The sequence below is a fragment of the Macrobrachium nipponense genome, chromosome 24 (assembly GCF_015104395.2).
Source record: "Macrobrachium nipponense isolate FS-2020 chromosome 24, ASM1510439v2, whole genome shotgun sequence".
NCBI classification, from domain to species: domain Eukaryota; kingdom Metazoa; phylum Arthropoda; class Malacostraca; order Decapoda; family Palaemonidae; genus Macrobrachium; species Macrobrachium nipponense.
The window spans coordinates 78,869,584-78,889,138 of NC_061091.1; the positions used below are offsets into that span (position 1 = coordinate 78,869,584).

The following is a 19,555-nucleotide window of genomic DNA, read 5'->3' on the forward strand; positions in this document are numbered from 1 at the left end:
AGGACTCATGCAGAAGAGTGTGATCCTAGAAACGGCGCACATAGTAAGAAAAGTGATGGACTCCTAAGGAGGCAGGATGCAACCCGGAACCCCACACTATAAATACCACCCAGTCGAATTGGAGGACTGTGATAGAGCAAAAAAAATAAAAAATAAAATAATGATAATAATAATAATCTTTATTTTCACCACAAGGCCAAGTACTTGGAATATGCAAAGTAGAGGCGTTACAACAGACACACACAAATTAGATACACGAGATAAAGTGATGAAAATGATAGTTGGCAATATCCACACAGTTGCTGAGGTATAGTTGTAGAAAAACCAGTCGTGATCCTGGTAATTAGTACGTTCAATGTTAAGTCATTTTTCTTTGTTAAGAAAAAGAATTGAAGCTTTGACGACCTGTTGGTAATTGTGCTAACTTTTGGATGAGAGTAATTCGTCTTTGGTTTTGATTCTTGGTCAATATTGTTTGAAGCCTAGTATCGTCTATTAAATAATAATGTACTAATATGTGTGTATGTATGTATGTATTTACGTACACATGTCCCTTTTTCGGCGGTGTAGATTATACAAACGTTTTTTGGAGTTATCTGCATCAAAGGAGATTTAGTCACTGGCCTATTGTTTGAACAAAAACCAAATGAGTCTCTCTCTCTCTTCTCTCTCTCTCTCTCTCTCTCTCTCTCTCTCTCTCTCTCTCACCATCTGATGCTTTGCTGAAACAAGAAGTCAATGATAAATCACCGTCGATGCAAGATCACTCAAAAAATGTGAAAAAAAATGCGTATTCAACACTTTGCCAAGAAAGGGACGATTGTGTGTCTGCTAATATATACATACATACATACATACATACATACATACATACATACATAGTAATACAGTAATTTTTAAGGGAAGATACTAGACTTTAGACAATATTGAAAGAGAATAAAAAAAAAGAATTGCTTTTATCCCAAAGCTAGCACAATACCCAGACTAAATATGCACATTGGAAAAAATAAACTGTGGTAAGTCTTCAAAAAGCTTAAATAAATTTTTTCGTAAAAAAAAAAACTTAATAATTTACTACTCCATCACAATTGTACCGCTTAGAACCAGATTTTATTATTTTTCTATATTCTAAGTTATTAATGATACTATGAAAGCCATCGTTTTAGATTAAAAAAGATGAAGGTCAATGAATACCCCACGTGAATAGGTAGCTTTTTTTTTTGTGCGCACGCCTTGGTCAGCTGCAAAGCGAGTGCAAGTTTTTTCAATTTTTTCTCCTATTTGGGCTTTAATTTGACGTCCTGTTACCCAAATAACAGATCCCATCATCTAAATAACAGCCTCTACTAGAAAATATAATTTCTCTATATCTTGGTTTGCTATACGAAAGCAAGGTATTTATACAGGGCGTCCATAAAGTCCCAGTACCATTCTGAGCAATAAATACTTGTAATGGTACTGGGACTTTATGGACACCCTGTACTTATGCACACTAACTGATGGTTACATTATTTGAAGTTTTATCTATCTGGACTTACCACTTTTAAAAAATTGTAGTAAGATCCCCAGGGTAATAAGAAGCCTAGTGTGTACCACTACTTGTGGTTCTCGTTTTTTTTTTTAAATTTTATTATTATTATTTTTTTTCTTAAGTAAAGGCAACCTAACTAATGTAACCATTACAGTGGCAGCCATTCTTATATACTAGCAAACATACCTATACAGAAATTCGTAAAGTAACTAAGTCTACGGGCATAACCAGCTCCGTTTCAGGGAATCCCTTCTCACCCCCACCCCCGTCGAAGGAGGGGGGCGGGGGAGGTAGAATGAATCCCCATAATAAACCATCTTCTGGGTCCCCACTATAACCCTGCCAAGTTTCATGCTCATCGGACCAGCCGTTTGGCCGTGATTGAATGACAGACGGACTGACAGACATTACGCCCATTATAGTAAGATTAGAATAGATACTGATAATAATTAAATGAAGACTTCTGACATAATTTTCTTATACAAATGTTCACTGGGATGACCTAGCCAATACAAAGTTCATGACAATCCTGAGGCAACCATAGGCAACGTCTGTGGCACTCTCTTTCAGAATCAGTGCCATTTGACCTTGTATTTTGTAGAGTTTTGGTTTTTAATATTCTAGTTTCATTTTAAGATATCTGAAATATGTTTGACATTAGATTACTTGGTTTTTCTGTAAGTTATTTTAAAAATAAAAGTCTGGCAAACAAATACGTATACAAAAGGTAATTCATGGGATGTTTAAGAAAATTATACAGAGTTCTGATAGCTGTGACACTGCTTTAAGGTAGTAGGTAAGTTAAGTGGTTCCTCATGATTCAAACTTGTTCATGAATTTTCCCAAAGAATTAAAAACACCTTCGAGACAGAGCCATCTGTGGTTCCTGTCATAAGACTAGTATTTCTGGAAGGTTAGTCTCCACGACAGTCGAGTCGTGATCAAGTACATTTTGTATACAAATACCACATACATTGCTTTGGATGTCATTCTTTCCTGGTAGGACGGAGTCTAGTTAGGGACCTTACCCACACTGTAGGCAAAAGGCCAAGTTATTTTTGTCTGGGCATCATATCTCCTGATGAACTTTCATAAAGATTGAATAATAGTAATAATAATAATAATAATAATAATAATAATAATAATAATAATAATAATAATAATATATAATAATAATAATAAAATATATAATAATAATAATAATAATAATAATAATAATAATAATAATAATAATAATAATAATAATAATAATATGCTGGAAGAACACCTTCATTTAGTATCTTTTGTCGACTAGGCTTGAGATCCAATTTGTATTGCATTTTGTATAATATATTCAATTTGACAAATACCACGTTCTTGACATGAATCCCCCATTTGGCGTTTTAGTAGCTAATTTGAGTACAGAAGGAAAGTCAGTGATAAGAAGAATAGAGAAACTTCTAAACGAAAAAAACGCGGCTGAAATAGCCATTATTTTCAAACAATACATGCCTGTAGTAATGAAGGTCTTCTTTCAGCAAATAATAATAATAATAATAATAATAATAATAATAATAATAATAATAATAATAATAATAATAATAATGGCAGAAAAAAGGCTAAGAAGCAAGAAAACAAGGAAGGAACTCAACGAGAAATACAAAGTACAAGAGAGGGGACTAAACAACACAATAGCAGATGTAAAACAGAGGCTTAAGGCCAAAGCACACAAGATCCAACGGTACATGAACAGGAATAAGGGATACCAACAGAACAAACTATTCGGAACCAACCAGAAAAGACTATACAGCCAACTAAGTGGGGAAGACAACCACCAAGAAATTCCTGAAGCCGAGCCAAGTAAGAGACTGGGAAAACATATGGAGCAATCCGGTATCACACAACAAACATGCAACATGGCTCCAGGAAGTCAAGGAAAAAGAAACAGGGAGAATAAAACAAAGATTCACAGAGATCACGACAGACACAGTCAGACACTAACTAAAGAAAATGCCAAACTGGAAAGCCCCAGGTCCCGATGAAGTCCATGGATACTGGCTCAAATACTTCAAGGCCCTACACCCACGAATAGCAGAACAACTCCAGCATTGTATCACAAATCACCATGCATCCACAGGATGAAAATCCTTAGTACAAAAAGACAAGAGTGAGGGAAATATAGCCAGTAACTACAGGCCTATTACCTGCCTACCAATAATGTGGAAGTTACTAACAGGTATCATCAGTGAAAGGCTATACAACTACCCAGAGGAGACAAACACCATACCCCACCAACAGAAAGGCTGCAGAAGGGCACAAAAGACCAGCTCCTGATAGACAAAATGGTAATGAAGAACAATAGGAAAAGGAAAACCAACCTAAGCATGGCATGGATAGACTATAAGAAGGCCTTCGACATGATACCACACACATGGCTAATAGAATGCCTGAAAATATATGGGGCAGAGGAAAAACACCATCAGCTTCCTCAAAAATACAATGCTTAACTGGAATACAATACTTACAAGCTCAGGAATAAGACTAGCAGAGGTTAATATCAGGAGATGGATCTTCCAGGGCGACTCACTGTCCCCACTACTCTTCGTAGTAGCCATGATTCCCATGACAAAAGTACTACAGAAGATGGATGCCGGGTACCAACGCAAGAAAAGAGGCAAGAGAATCAACCATCTGATGTTCATGGACGACATCAAGCTGTATGGTAAGAGCATCAAGGAAATAGATACCCTAATCCAGACTGTAAGGATTGTATCTGGGGACATCAGGATGGAGTTTGGAATAGAAAAATGTGTCTTAGTCAACATACAAAAAGGCAAAGTAACGAGAACTGAAGGGATAAAGCTAGCAGATGGAAGCAACATCAAACACATAGATGAGACTGGATACAAATACTTGGGAATAATGGAAGGAGGGGATATAAAACACCAAGAGATGAAGGACACGATCAGGAAAGAATATATGCAGAGACTCAAGGCGATACTCAAGTCAAAACTCAATGCCGGAAATATGATAAAAGCCATAAACACATGGGCAGTGACAGTAATCAGATACAGCGCATGAATAGTGGAATGGACGAAGGCAGAACTCTGCAGCATAGATCAGAAAACCTGATTGATCGACTTAACTCTTATGTTCTTTTGGTCGAAGGCCCAAGTCTTGAGGATTCAGAACAACTGGTAAATACTAACTATTTCATACATTAATCTAGGGTTCACTGGGCGGATATGTTCTTCAGTCTTTCTGGGTTTCAATATTCATAGGAGAAATTGGTATGATTCGCGAAACACAAATGTGCCCTTTGAACAGGTATCTGTATATCTGTAATTTACCTCCTTGGCTGTATTATTACCTGGATGTACATCGTTCATTGCACCTTGTGTACAACCCGCATGAATGCTTTGAAGTAAGCGTGTTCATGAAGTGCTGAGCGATTAGTTTTAAATCCATAAAATTTTCAGACATCCATAAATTTATCAACATTGGTGCTGCATCAGTGAAAGTCAGTAAACTAATCATTGATGCAATGTGAAAAGATCAGGAAGGAAGGTTCTAAATAAGATCAGAAGAGTTTGACGAAGAATATTCAAAGGAAGAGAATGTCAGTCGAGCGAAACTTCTTGTACCTACTGTACCGATTAAAAGAAAAAATAGAGACCAAGGTTTTAGCAATATATGATATGAAATTATTTTTAAGGAAATGGAGATAAATGGCAGCATAAATATTTGCTTGTAATTCATAATAGCATAGAAGTGATGTTTTTCTACGTGCTGTTACGTGTGTCAGCAATAAAAATAATAATCTTAAGAAGCAAAACATATCCCCAGGCCCCAGTAATTGGATACAAAAGATGACTGATGTTATGGAATGTTACAAATTATGACAAAAAAGGGATTCATTCTGCAGAATGCTTCTAAAAACAAAAGGAGAGAGAGAGAGAGAGATTGAGAGAGAGACGAGAGAGAGAGAGAGAGAGGGAGAGAGAGAGAGAGAGAGAGAGAGAGAAGCAATAAAATTTTAGGAATAAAAGGACGTTGGTCAGTGTTCCTCTTCAGGAAATTCTTCGCAATTTCTAGTCTTCTTTCATTCATAGGTACAAAAATATGGTTATATTAACAACAAAAGGTTATAGATTGTCCCTCACGATGACAAAGCAATGTTTCCGTGGCTCTCGTTGGCACTGAAACCAGGCCCAGTTTTTGCTTGCTCGATGCTGGTATATAAGACGTGACTGCTAAGGCAGGACATTCACTCACTCAAGTGCCTCTGTCGACTGATCACTCCTCAACCTCAGCTCTTCAATATGAAGGTGGTGAGTCAATGAGCACATTAGGTCCAGTTCTGATTTACAAATCAATATATGAATATGTTTCTGAGTAAATTCATGAATTATATCTAAATTTATATGAATGTTTTTATAAATATAGATTATTGCACTGAGATTAATGAAGATTAAGACTTAGAAGATGATTTCCAGTCTCTGAATAACTGAGAATCGACGATTCTTTCTCATATTGCAGATTGGCTCAATGCTGTTGCTTCTGGTGGCTCTGTTTGCCATCTTGGGATCCTCTGAGGCCATGCCGGAGCCTGAAGCTGACCCTGGCTTCCTGGGTGGTGGATACTATAGGCCTTATTACAGACCCATCATCAGCTATGGCTATGGAGGCTATGGTGGTTACGGAGGCTATGGATGGTAAATGTTTCTCTTAATGACTACGTCGAGAAAGATTCTTCAGATTCTTCAAATGTTCTTGAAGCTACTTTGTAATTAGGTTTCACAATAAATTAAAGATAAAATATCTTCTTTTATTTCTCCAGATTTTGTACAATATACTGATTTTTAAGAGCACAATGTAGCTGATGCTCATTTGCATGCATCATAACTTGGCCTTTAGAACATTTTCTGAACAAGAATAACTTTTCAATAACTGTTTACACCAACTTTATGTGTATTTGAAGGAAAAAATCTCCCGTAGAATCGTCATTTGACCAAAAGTTTGATTGAATCTACCTATGGCTGAAATTGCCTAATTCTTGGTCAGTCTCTAAGCAAAGAAAGTGAGACAAGAAAGAAGAAAGTGACGAAAGTATAGTGATCCTAAAGAGACACCTTTTGATCACAATGTACGTTAAGGCTATGAATGAATTTTTCGCAGGAGATTATTCAATGTAAGATTATCAAACTGAAATTCATGATGTCTCCTGTAGAAGTTACGGAAGAGAAAGTTATTTTGTGACCACCTTTTCACTTTCTTTGTGGTGCTTTGGGTCACCGTTATGTAAAAAAAAAAATGTAAAAAAATGCAAGGAAATGAAACTGGAACTTCTGATCCACGAAGTAAACTGATCTGGAAAATCTGGCTGAAACCCAATACAGAATCCTAACTCACAGAGATTCAAATTGTCTTAACAGAAAGTGTCCTTATCATACACTCCTCACCTGGGATTCAATCTCATCATCAGCAGGGTAAAAAAAAAAGACCTTGGGGTTAGCAATCTCATCCCTAAAGACGTATTCACACCCGGAGACACTATCTCTCAGATATCATTCCTTCAGGTAATGACGTATGCTAATATTCAAGTAGTCATGATATAAACACACAAGAAACCATCGCTCAAGAAGCTTATTTATTTCACCTCTGTTAATAACTATGAGGTTGGTTCATTCATCTAAAAAATACAGAGGAAGCCATAGAATTTTACATAACAGTTAGCAGCAACCTTGCAGAGTAGCTAAAGTCAGTCGTTTATCAAAGATATGTCATTTGCAAGAATAATGACACATGTATGAGGAGAATATTTCTGACAGGAAAGGACAACTCTGAAAGCCCAGAGAATAGAATCCAAGTCCAAGAGCATCTGTAGTGAACATCCATTGCTGCACCTCAGTTTAGCCACTAATCATTGAGCACCGTGACTGGTTACCACAATCTGAACAATAAATAATTGTGCTCTTTGCTTCCTGTGTATGAAGAAGTTCCCAGAATGGGATGTGCTGTAACTCTTCAAAGGGTAGTGGAAAAAGTGTCATAATTCTCATAAAATAATAATAATATTTTGACATAGATATTTGATCAATAGCAACAACAACAACAACAACAACAACAACAACAACAATAATAATAATAATAATAATAATAATAATAATAATAATAATAATAATAATAATAATAATAATAATAATAATGTGTGGCGCCGTGGAGGAGTGGGTTAGGTCGTCAATAGACTTAAGTCAAGTTAAGGCAACATTGGGGCTGGTCAGTCGTTGGATGGGTGACCGCTCTCCTCGGCGTTGATTCCTTGGGAAAGGATCTTACCATAATTTCCTCAGTCTACTCAGCTGTAAATGAGTACCTATCCCTGATGGGGTAGGGTCCAGCTATGGGTTAAATAGCAAAACTCAGCAATGATGGAAAGAAATGATGGAATAAACGACAACGACGTAAATGGAACCTCTGGCAACAGAGGAGCTTCGTCCGGCAACCAGGTATTCAACCCAATTGTAGGGGAAGACGGTCAGGTACTTGGAGGTCGTCATCCAGCAACTGATCACCACAACGACAGTAATGAACAGCCTGAGATTGGAGCTACAGAGGCAAAAAGGAAGAAATGGACAAGAGAAGAAAATAAGGAAATATGGAGATGCTACATCAGAAGCAACCCGACGGAGAGAGGATATAGAAGAAGATTGGTCAACATCTGGAATAAGAGGAATAACACCCCCCAAACAGAGCAGAGGCTGGCAGACCAAGTAAGGAACATAAAGAAAAAGAACTGGCTCTCCCCAACAGAAAGAGAAGAACTGGAAAGGGAAATGTCACACGACAACGAATTACACGAAGACGAATGAGAGACGATGCCCACAGAAGACGACAGGGAGGATGAGGTATCAAACAACGACACACGAAGAAACACCGACGAAGTAACAGAGAGGACGGAATGGGTAGAAAAGATTAGACAATGGATGGAGCCAGATACAGAGAGAACAAAGATCCCCTCCATGAAAGCCTACAACACAAGAAATTAAGGGAGAAAACAAGTGAGGTCAATGAAATAATGGGCCTAATACACACCACCAGTATCACAGAAACAAATAACTTGACATATGCAGGAGCAAGATTAGTAGCAGAACTGATGTGGATTCGAACACCAACACCACCGTCACAACCAACCCAACAGAAACCAAAACAGCAACCTCCTTGGAAAAGGCGCCTGGAAAAGCAAATCATGGTGATGAGATCTGACTTGAGTAAACTGAAAGAGATGGCAGAAAAAAGGCTAAGAAGCAAGGAAACAAGGGAGGAACTCAACGAGAAATACAAAGTACAAGAGAGGGGACTAAACAACACAATAGAAGATGTAAAACAGAGGCTTAAGGCCAAAGCACACAAGATCCAACGGTACATGAACAGGAATAAGGGATACCAACAGAACAAACTATTCGGAACCAACCAGAAAAGACTATACAGCCAACTAAGAGGGGAAGACAACCACCCAGAAATTCCTGAAGCCGAATCAAGTAAGAGACTCTGGGAAAACATATGGAGCAATCCGGTATCACACAACAAACATGCAACATGGCTCCAGGAAGTCAAGGAAGAAGAAACAGGAGAATAAAACAAAGATTCACGACATCACGAGACACAGTCAGAACACCAACTAAAGAAAATGCCAAATGGAAAGCCCCAGGTCCCGATGAAGTCCATGGATACTGGCTCAAAAACTTCAAGGCCCTACACCCACGAATAGCAGAACAACTCCAGCATTGTATCTCAAATCACCAAGCACCCAAATGGATGACCACAGGAAGAACATCCTTAGTACAAAAAGACAAGAGTAAGGGAAATATAGCCAGTAACTACAGGCCTATCACCTGCCTACCAATAATGTGGAAGTTACTAACAGGTATCATCAGTGAAAGGCTATACAACTACCTAGAGGAGACAAACACCATCCACCCCCACCAACAGAAAGGCTGCAGAAGGAAGTGTAGGGGCACAAAAGACCAGCTCCTGATAGACAAAATGGTAATGAAGAACAGTAGGAGAAGGAAAACCAACCTAAGCATGGCATGGATAGACTATAAGAAAGCCTTCGACATGATACCACACACATGGCTAATAGAATGCCTGAAAATATATGGGGCAGAGGAAAATACCATCAGCTTCCTCAAAAATACAATGCGCAACTGGAATACAATACTTACAAGCTCTGGAAAAAGACTAGCAGAGGTTAATATCAGGAGAGGGATCTTCCAGGGCGACTCACTGTCCCCACTACTCTTCGTAGTAGCCATGATTCCCATGACAAAAGTACTACAGAAGATGGATGCCGGGTACCAACTCAAGAAAAGAGGCAACAAAATCAACCATCTGATGTTCATGGACGACATCAAGCTGTATGGTAAGAGCATCAAGGAAATAGATACCCTAATCCAGACTGTAAGGATTGTATCTGGGGACATCAGGATGGAGTTTGGAATAAAAAAATGCGCCTTAGTCAACATACAAAAAGGCAAAGTAACGAGAACTGAAGGGATAAAGCTACCAGATGGGAGCAACATCAAACACATAGATGAGACAGGATACAAATACCTGGGAATAATGGAAGGAGGAGATATAAAACACCAAGAGATGAAGGACACGATCAGGAAAAGAATATATGCAGAGATCAAGGCGATACTCAAGTCAAAACTCAACGCCGGAAATATGATAAAAGCCATAAACACATGGGCAGTGCCAGTAATCAGATACAGCGCAGGAATAGTGGAATGGACGAAGGCAGAACTCCGCAGCATAGATCAGAAAACCAGGAAACAAATGACAATACACAAGAGCAAATACGGACAGACTATACATAACACGAAAGGAAGGAGGGAGAGGACTACTAAGTATAGAGGACTGCGTCAACATCGAAAACAGAGCACTGGGGCAATATCTGAAAACCAGTGAAGACGAGTGGCTAAAGAGTGCATGGGAAGAAGGGACTAATAAAAGTAGACGAAGACCAGAAATATACAGAGACAGGAGAAAGACAGAAAGAACAGAGGACTGGCACAACAAACCAATGCACGGACAATACATGAGACAGACTAAAGAACTAGCCAGCGATGACAATTGGCAATGGCTTCAGAGGGGAGAGCTAAAGAAGGAAGCTGAAGGAATGATAACAGTGGCACAAGATCAGGCCCTAAGAACCAGATATGTTCAAAGTATGATAGACGGAAATAACATCTCTCCCATATGTAGGAAGTGCAATACGAAAAATGAAACCATAAACCACATAGCAAGTGAATGCCCGGCACTTGCACAGAACCAGTACAAAAAGAGGCATGATTCAGTGGCAAAAGCCCTCCACTGGAGCCTGTGCAAGAAACATCAGCTACCTTGCAGTAATAAGTGGTACGAGCACCAACCTGAAGGAGTGATAGAAAACGATCAGGCAAAGATCCTCTGGGACTATGGTATCAGAACGGATAGGGTGATACGTGCAAACAGACCAGACGTGACGTTGATTGACAAAGTCAAGAAGAAAGTATCTCTCATTGATGTCGCAATACCATGGGACACCAGAGTTGAAGAGAAAGAGAGGGAAAAAATGTATAAGTATCAAGATCTGAAAATAGAAATAAGAAGGATATGGGATATGCCAGTGGAAATTGTACCCATAATCATAGGAGCACTAGGCACGATGCCAAGATCCCTGAAAAGGAATCTGGAAAAACTAGAGGCTGAAGTAGCTCCGGGCCTCATGCAGAAGAGTGTGATCCTAGAAACGGCACACATAGTAAGAAAAGTGATGACTCTAAGGAGGCAGGATGCAACCCGGAACCCCACACTATAAATACCACCCAGTCGAATTGGAGGACTGTGATAGAGCAAAAAAAAAAAAAAAAAAAAAAAAAAAAAAAAAAAAAAAAAAAAATAATAATAATAATAATACCATGCCCCTTGGAATGAAGAAACAAAACCACTTTGTAAGGGTACAAATATATCTAAAATAAATCACTACTGAGAGCTTTCTGTAAAAGAGGCACTGAACAGATCCCCGAAAGCTCTATGTAGAGATTTATCATTGAATATATGTACTCATACATAACTACGGATCTGTTACTCCCATAATGATGATGATAATAATAAGAGACGCACATCACCATGCCTGAGTAACAAGGAATAAGATAAATTGCCAATGGAAAAGATTAGAAAAGTCATCTTCCAAAGAGACTTATTCATTGTCCAAAGATTCTACAGAGAAGTTACCAATACGCATGTCTCAAATAAAATATGAGAGAGAGAGAGAGAGAGAGAGAGAAAGAGAGAGAGAGAGAGAGAGATAGAGAGAGAGATTATATTCCTATGACAAGAGAAGACAGATATTCTAAGATTAAGTCATAAAAAATCGAAATAGAGAGGAAAGACCATCAGTCAATTCACCTTTCCCTAATATCTCCTCAATTTACAGATCTGTATCTTTAAAAGAATCTTCATCTGGTTCCTGATAGATAAAAAAATAATGTTTTTTTATTGAAGTTATCTCAACAGAAGGTTATGGAATGACCCTCACGATGACAAAGCAATGTTTTCGTGGCTCTCGTTGGCACCAAAACCAGGCCCAGTTTTTGCTTGCTCGATGCAGGTATATAAGACGTGACTGCTAAGGTAGGACATTCACTCACTCAAGTGCCTCTGTCGACTGAACACTCCTCAACCTCAGCTCTTCAATATGAAGGTGGTGAGTCAATGAGTTCATCAGGTCCAGTTCTGATTCACAAGTCAATACGAGAATACTTCTCTGAGTCAGTTCATGAATTATATCTAAATTTATAGGAATATGCTTTTATATATAAAGACTATTACACTGAGATTAATGAAGATTAAGACTAAGAAGATGATTTCCAGTCTCTGAATAATTGGTAATCGATGATTCCTTCTCGTATTGCAGATTGGCTCAATGCTGTTGCTTCTGGTGGCTCTGTTTGCCATCTTGGGATCCTCTGAGGCCATGCCGGAGCCTGAAGCCGATCCTGGCTTCCTCGGTGGTGGATACTATAGGCCTTATTACAGACCCATCATCAGCTATGGCTATGGAGGCTATGGTGGTTACGGAGGCTACGGATGGTAAAGGTTTCTCTTAATGACGACGTCGACATTCTTTAGATTCTTGAAATGTTCCTGAAGCTTCTATGTAATTAGGTTTCACAATAAATTACAGATAAAATGTCTTCTTTAATTTCTCCAGATTTTGTACAATAGACTGATTTTAAAAAGCACAATGCAGCTGTTGCTCATTTGCATGCATCATAGCTTGGCCTTCAGAACATCTTCTGAACAAGAATAATTTCTCAATAACATTTTACATCAATTTTACGTGTGATTTTGGACAAAAGATCTCTCGTAGAATCTTTATTTGACCAAAAGTCTGATTGAATCTACCTATGGCTGAAATTGCTCAATTCTTGGTCAGCCTCTTCAAGCAAAGAAAGTGAGGTAAGAAAGAAGAAAGTGAAGAAAGTATAAAGAACCCAAATTGACACCTTTCCAGCTCCTTTCACTGGGGAAAGTTACAATGAAGCCGGAGCACAGCAGAAACAAGAAGAATACAGACTACCCAGAGCTTTCTGAAAGCAGTGACAGAGGATGCACGTCCAATAGGAAACGAGAAAACTTCAAAATGTGAGGATAAATTAAGATGAAACAAAAGTAAATCTGGACGACGAGAGACAGACACTGCTCTGTTACCAGCCATTTGTCCCGTGTGACAGAGAGACCCGCCAGTACAGAAATTTTTTTTACAGGAGAGAGTGACGTCTTAAAAAGAATAAATACACTATACAACGTTATATAATGCATTATGAAACGTCTCCAGACTGCCAAACCTTAGGTGATGGAGACAAGAGATATGCAAAGTACTGTACTTTTTTCTAAATTGTGTCAGTGCCTGAGATTACCCTATAAATTTTCAGTTCCATTTGTCCACTAAAGTCTTTGGAACCTTTTTGTATTTAAGATTTCAACAGTCAAGGAAAAAGGAAATTTACATCGTGGTAAGGAAGTTCACTTTGACTTAGTGCCACCGCACACAAGAAGAACAAGTAGCTAGTCCGTGCGCATCTCGGCAAAAGCTATGGTATCGCAGGCAATGAAAAGAACGAATCCTTAGCCATTTAAAAATACGTCACTAAATTTTCAGCATTATAGAATGCCTTAGAAATCTCATGTGACAGTACGCAGCAAATGCCAGAGCTCCACAACAGAGTTCCTCCTTTGGACTAAATTAATAAAGAATAATCACCGCTACACTACACTAAGACTTATCTAAGCAATGGATAGCTAATCACTAAGTCAAACCCAGCCACTTTGTAATGTCTGATTGATCGACTTGACTCTTAGGTTTTTTGGTTGAACGCCCAAGTCTTGAGGATCCAGAGCAACTAGTAAAGACTAACTATTTCATACCTTAATGTAGGGTCTACGGGGCGGAAATGCTCTTCAGTCATTCTGGGTTTCAAGATTCATAGGAGAAATTGGTATAATTCGCGAAACATAAATGTGCCCTTTGAACAGGTATTATTACCTGGATGTACATCGTTCATTGCAAACCGCGTGAATGCTTTGATGTAGGCGTGTTCATGAAGTTGTAAGGGATGAGTTTTAACCGGAAAATTTTTACACATACATAAATTTACCAACATTGGCGCTTTGCCAATGAAAGCCAGTCAAATAATCATCGATGCAATATGAAAAAATGAGACAGGAAGGAATATTCGCTCTGATTAAGATCAAAAGAGTTTGACGGAGAATATTCTAAGGAAGAGAATGTCAGTCGAGCGAAACTTCTTGTACCTACTGTACCGATTAAAAGAAAAAATAGAGACCAAGGTTTTAGCAATATATGATATAAAATGACTTTTAAGGCAATGGTGAGAAATGACAGAAAAAAGTTTTGCTTGCAGTTCATAATAGTAGTAATATTTTTCTGCGTGCTATTATATGTGTCAGTAACATAAAAATAATAATCCCAAGAAGCTAAACATCCCTAGGCCCAAATAATTGGATAAAAAAGATGACTGATGTTATGGAATGTTACAAATTATGACAAGAAAGGGATTCATTCTGCAGAATGCTTCTAAAAACAAACGGAGAGAGAGAGAGAGAGAGAGAGAGAGAGAGAGGGAGGAGAGATGAGAGAGAGAGAGAGAGAAGCAATAAAATTTTAGAATTAAAGAAGGAACTGGTCAGTGTTCCTCTTCAGTAAATTCTTCGCAATTTCTAGATTTATAACTCAAGTCTTCTTTTATTTATTGGTACAAAAAAATTGTTATATTAACAACAAAAGGTTATACACTGTCCCTCACGATGACAACGCAATGCTTTTGTGGCTCTCGTTGGCACTGAAACAAGGCCCAGTTTTTGCTTGCTCGATGCTGGTATATAAGGCGTGACTGCTAAGGCAGGACATTCACTCACTCAAGTGCCTCTGTCGACTGAACACTCCTCAACCTCAGCTCTTCAATATGAAGGTGGTGAGTCAATGAGAACATCAGGTCCAGTTCTGATTCACAAGTCAATATATGAAAACATCTCTGAGTTAGTTCATGAATTATATCTAAATTTAATTAATATACATTTATACATAAAGATTATTGCATTGAGATTAATCAAGATTAAGACTTAAAGATGATTTTCAGTCTCTGAATAACTGATAATCGATTATTCCTTCTCATATTGCAGATTGGCTCAATGTTGTTGCTTCTGGTGGCTCTGTTTGCCATCTTGGGATCCTCTGAGGCCATGCCGGAACCTGAAGCCGATCCTGGCTTCCTCGGTGGTGGATACTATAGGCCTTATTACAGACCCATCATCAGCTATGGCTATGGAGGCTATGGTGGTTACGGAGGCTACGGATGGTAAAGGTTTCTCTTAATGACGACATCGAGAGAGATTCTTCAGAGTCTTCAAATGTTCCTGAAGCTACTTTGTAATTAGGTTTCACAATAAATTATAGATAAAATGTCTTTTTTCATTTCTCCAGAATTTGTACAATAGACTGGATTTTAAAAGCACAATGCAGTTGTTGCTCATTTGCATGCGTCATAGCTTGGTCTTCAGAACATTTTCTGAACAAGAATAATATCTCAAAAGCTTTTTACATCAATTTCATGTGTGATTTTGGACAAAAAAAATCTCTCATATAATCATCGTTAGATTGAAAAGTTTGAATGAATCTTCCTATGGCTGAAGTTGCCCAACTCTTGGCCAGTCCCTTTAGGTCAATAGAGCAAGAAAGAAGAAAGCGAGGAAAGTATAAAGAACCCAATAGACATCTTTCCTTTTCCTTGAACTGGGGAAAGTTGTAGTGACTGAGAAGCATAGCGGAACCCAGAAGAATCCAGACCACATAAAGGTTTGTAAAAGCCCAAAGTTGTGTCACCAGAACCATCTTCAGAGAATGAGAACACATCATAGAATGAGAAATATATTAGATGGAAAATAAAGGTTGTTTTTGAGTGATGCTGAGTAGATCTTTCTGATGAACTGAGCCAAGAAGCATACAGGCGAGAGACACTTCGAAGAATCCAGGCATTTGTCCCTTATGATTGAGACACTCGAATACTCAATTCGCCTTCATTTGTAGGGAGGGAAGTTTTGAACGAAGTGAACTTGTCTATTAATTAATGCCATACAATACATTGTTGAAAGTCTGCAGACGCCTATGGCATTCGCCAGCCTCCAGATATGATGTCTACTAAAACCTAAAAGATGGAGACTTGGCTAATGGATTGCGTACTGTTCATTACTCCTTTGAATGCTTTACACACACGGTAACTACATATAAACATATGTAATTATATTGACAATTATGCACACTATATTCTTTGGAAGCTTGAATTTCAAGTTAATGGACCTTGTAGGGCTTCCTCCATATGAATAGGGTTTATCTTCTGAATAATATTAGTAATAATAATAATTCTTTGCTTACTATGTTAGTATTCCTGAAATAGTTGTGACCCATTACTTTTCGTACAAAAGCAGGTTCCAGGTGCCAGGTTCCAGCCCTCGCAAGAATGATTGGCAAGTGGTATATGATATCCAACTGTCCAAGGCTTTGAAGAAAATTTAATCCTTCTCCATTTATGGGTACTTTCCAGACTGTTCAGAAATAGACAAGACATCGGAAAGCTCTTACGAAAGAAACCAGACGATGCCGAATGTCCTCAAAGCTCTTACTCGGGAATATGCCATATGAGAATAGGCCAAGTTAAGCTTTTGCTAAGCCACAGATTGCTAAGCACTAATCAGACCCAGCCGTTTTGCAAAGACTGACTGATCCACTGAATTATCATTGCAAATTCGAGAAATCATTTCCTGACAGAGCAATGGGATTAGAGGAACTATTTGCTATCCTCAAGTCTTGGGTATGAAGGCAAAGTTTTAAAATTCAGGAAAGAAACCAGTGTTTTTTATGAATGAGATATGTTCCCTCTGAAAGGAACTTTGTTATTTACTAAAATATTCATTAATATTATCATCATTTCAGTAGATAAATCATATACACATGGAACAATCACAGAGGGGTCTGACTTGAATTTCAAGCTTCCAAAGATCATGATACACAGCCAGTGATTTTTCCTTACCCAGGGGGAGACGAGAACCTGAGTGACATTCCACGACACTAACTACTATGCCACTCGACCAGCTAAATTGTGCATAGCATCTAAGATAAGTGTTATGAATGTTTTAACGAAATTTTTTCTTATGTTTACCTACTTTCATCAAATGATATATATTATAGCTTTATTATCATATAAAGACAAATTTATGAAAACCAGTCAAGAAATAAATCATTACTGCAATAAGAAAAAATATTAGAAAAGAAGGAATGCTTTGAATAAGAGAGAAAGAACCTGACTGAAAATATTCTCAGGAAGACTCGTCACTCGTCAGTCGCTCGAACCATCTTGTACTTGAAGAATATCAACTGAAGGAATCAGTCAAGAATGTGGTCTGAACAATTAAGGAAACAGAGAAACACACAGCAATCAACTATAGGGATGGGATGGAAAGAAGTTGATAAAGTCTTCATTGCAATCACTTGCTTTTGAGGTAACATGTTCCTTTACAACTTATTTGTTGTCTAGATATTTTGCAGCAAAGGTATTCCTATATGTTTATAAAAATGAAATGAGAAAGAGAGAGAGAGAGAGAGAGAGAGAGAGAGAGAGAGAGAGAGAATGTAATCAATTTTAGGCAATAAAAAAAAATATTGGCCAGTAGTCCCCTTCCGCAAGTACAATTTCTAGATTTATAACTCAACCTTCTTTTATTCATTGATACAAAAACATTGTTATATTAGCAACAAAAGGTTATATATTGTCCCTCACGATGACAAAGCAATATTTCCGTGGCTCTCGTTGGCACAGAAACAAGGCCCAGTTTTTGCTTGCTCGATGCTGGTATATAAGACGTGACTGCTAAGGCAGGACATTCACTCACTCAAGTGCCTCTGTCGACTGAACACTCCTCAACCTCAGCTCTTCAATATGAAGGTGGTGAGTCAATGAGCACATCAGGTCCAGTTCTTATTCACAAGTCAATATATGAATATGTCTCTGAGGAAATTCATGAATTTAATCTAAATTTATATGAATATATTTTTATGTATAGAGGTTATTGCGCTGAGATTAATCAAGATTAAGACTTAAAGATGATTTCCAGCCTCTGAATAACTGATAATCAATGATTCCCTCTCATATTGCAGATTGGCGCAATGTTGTTCCTTCTGGTGGCCCTGTTTGCCATCTTGGGATCCTCTGAGGCCATGCCGGAGCCTGAAGCTGATCCTGGCTTCCTCGGTGGTGGATACTATAGGCCTTATTACAGACCCATCATCAGCTATGGCTATGGAGGCTATGGTGGTTACGGAGGCTACGGATGGTAAATGTTTCTCTTAAAAAGCTACATTGTAATTAGGTTTCACAATAAATTACAGATAAAATGTGTGATTTAATTTCTCCAGATTTTGTACAACATACTGATGTTTAAAAGCACAATACAGCTGATGCTCTTTTGCATGCGTCATAGCTTGGCCTTCAGGATATTTTCTGAACAAGAATAACTTCTCAATAACTTTTTACATCAATTTTATGCGTGTTTTTGGACAAAAAAATCTCTCGTAGAATCGTCATTTGACCAAAAGTTTGATTGAATCTACCTCTGGCAGAAATTGCTAAATTCTTGGTCAGTCTCTTTTAGCAAAGAAAGTGAGGCTAGAAACAAGAAAGTGAAGAAAGTATAAAGAACCCAAATAGACACCTTTTCTTTCCCTTCCACTGAGGAAACATACAGCGACAGAGAAAGCACATCAGAGTCTAGAAGAATCCAGATTACCCAAAACTTTGTAAAAGCAGTTTCAAAAGCAGTGATAGAAGGAGAACCTCCACCATAGAATGAGAACTTCACTAAACATTCTGACTGACTGACTGACTGAATAATCCTTCCACAGGATTTTGTGTAAATTGCTTCTCGATCACGATGTACGTAAAGGCGATGAATGAATTTTTCTCGTGAGATGATTCAACGTAAGATTATCAAACTGAAATTCATGATGTCTTTTGTAGAAGTTACGGAAGAGGAAGTTACACTGTGGCCACCTTTTCACTCTCTTCGTGGTGCTTTGGGGCACTGTTATGTCAAAAAAATGTAAACAATGCATGAAATTCTAACCAGAACTTCATATCCACGAAATAAAGTGTGCTGGAAAATCTGAACGACACTGAAACTTAAAACAGAAACAAAACAGCCTACAAGAGTGAATTAGACAATAGACCTTTCAATAACTTCGTAAAAACAAGTTGTACATTGACTAATTGTGGTGTCATGTTTCTAACAGAAAATCTCAGTACTGAGACTGCTGTCTTGTCTGTCTGAACAAAATGACAATTCTGGGAAATCATGGTCACTCAGACTGCGTTCTGGTATGGCTGGAATTGTGTTTTAACAGAGAGAATCCGTTTAAACTCAAGA

The 19,555-nt window shown here is 38.1% G+C and overlaps 4 long non-coding RNA genes across 4 annotated transcripts; all 4 read left to right on the forward strand.

Annotated features, from left to right (window-relative positions):
- The first annotated feature begins 5,775 nt into the window (after positions 1 to 5,775).
- Positions 5,776 to 6,329, forward strand: LOC135204374 (uncharacterized). Its single transcript, XR_010312198.1, has 2 exons — positions 5,776 to 5,841; positions 6,050 to 6,329. It is a non-coding gene; the product is annotated as an uncharacterized LOC135204374 (long non-coding RNA).
- A 5,877-nt stretch (positions 6,330 to 12,206) lies between these two features.
- On the forward strand, positions 12,207 to 12,749 carry LOC135204379 (uncharacterized). Its single transcript, XR_010312199.1, has 2 exons — positions 12,207 to 12,263; positions 12,474 to 12,749. It is a non-coding gene; the product is annotated as an uncharacterized LOC135204379 (long non-coding RNA).
- Positions 12,750 to 14,988: 2,239 nt separating this feature from the next.
- On the forward strand, positions 14,989 to 15,542 carry LOC135204387 (uncharacterized). The gene is made up of 2 exons (XR_010312200.1): positions 14,989 to 15,054; positions 15,263 to 15,542. It is a non-coding gene; the product is annotated as an uncharacterized LOC135204387 (long non-coding RNA).
- Positions 15,543 to 18,015: 2,473 nt separating this feature from the next.
- On the forward strand, positions 18,016 to 18,527 carry LOC135204393 (uncharacterized). The gene is made up of 2 exons (XR_010312201.1): positions 18,016 to 18,081; positions 18,291 to 18,527. It is a non-coding gene; the product is annotated as an uncharacterized LOC135204393 (long non-coding RNA).
- The last annotated feature ends 1,028 nt before the right edge of the window (positions 18,528 to 19,555 follow it).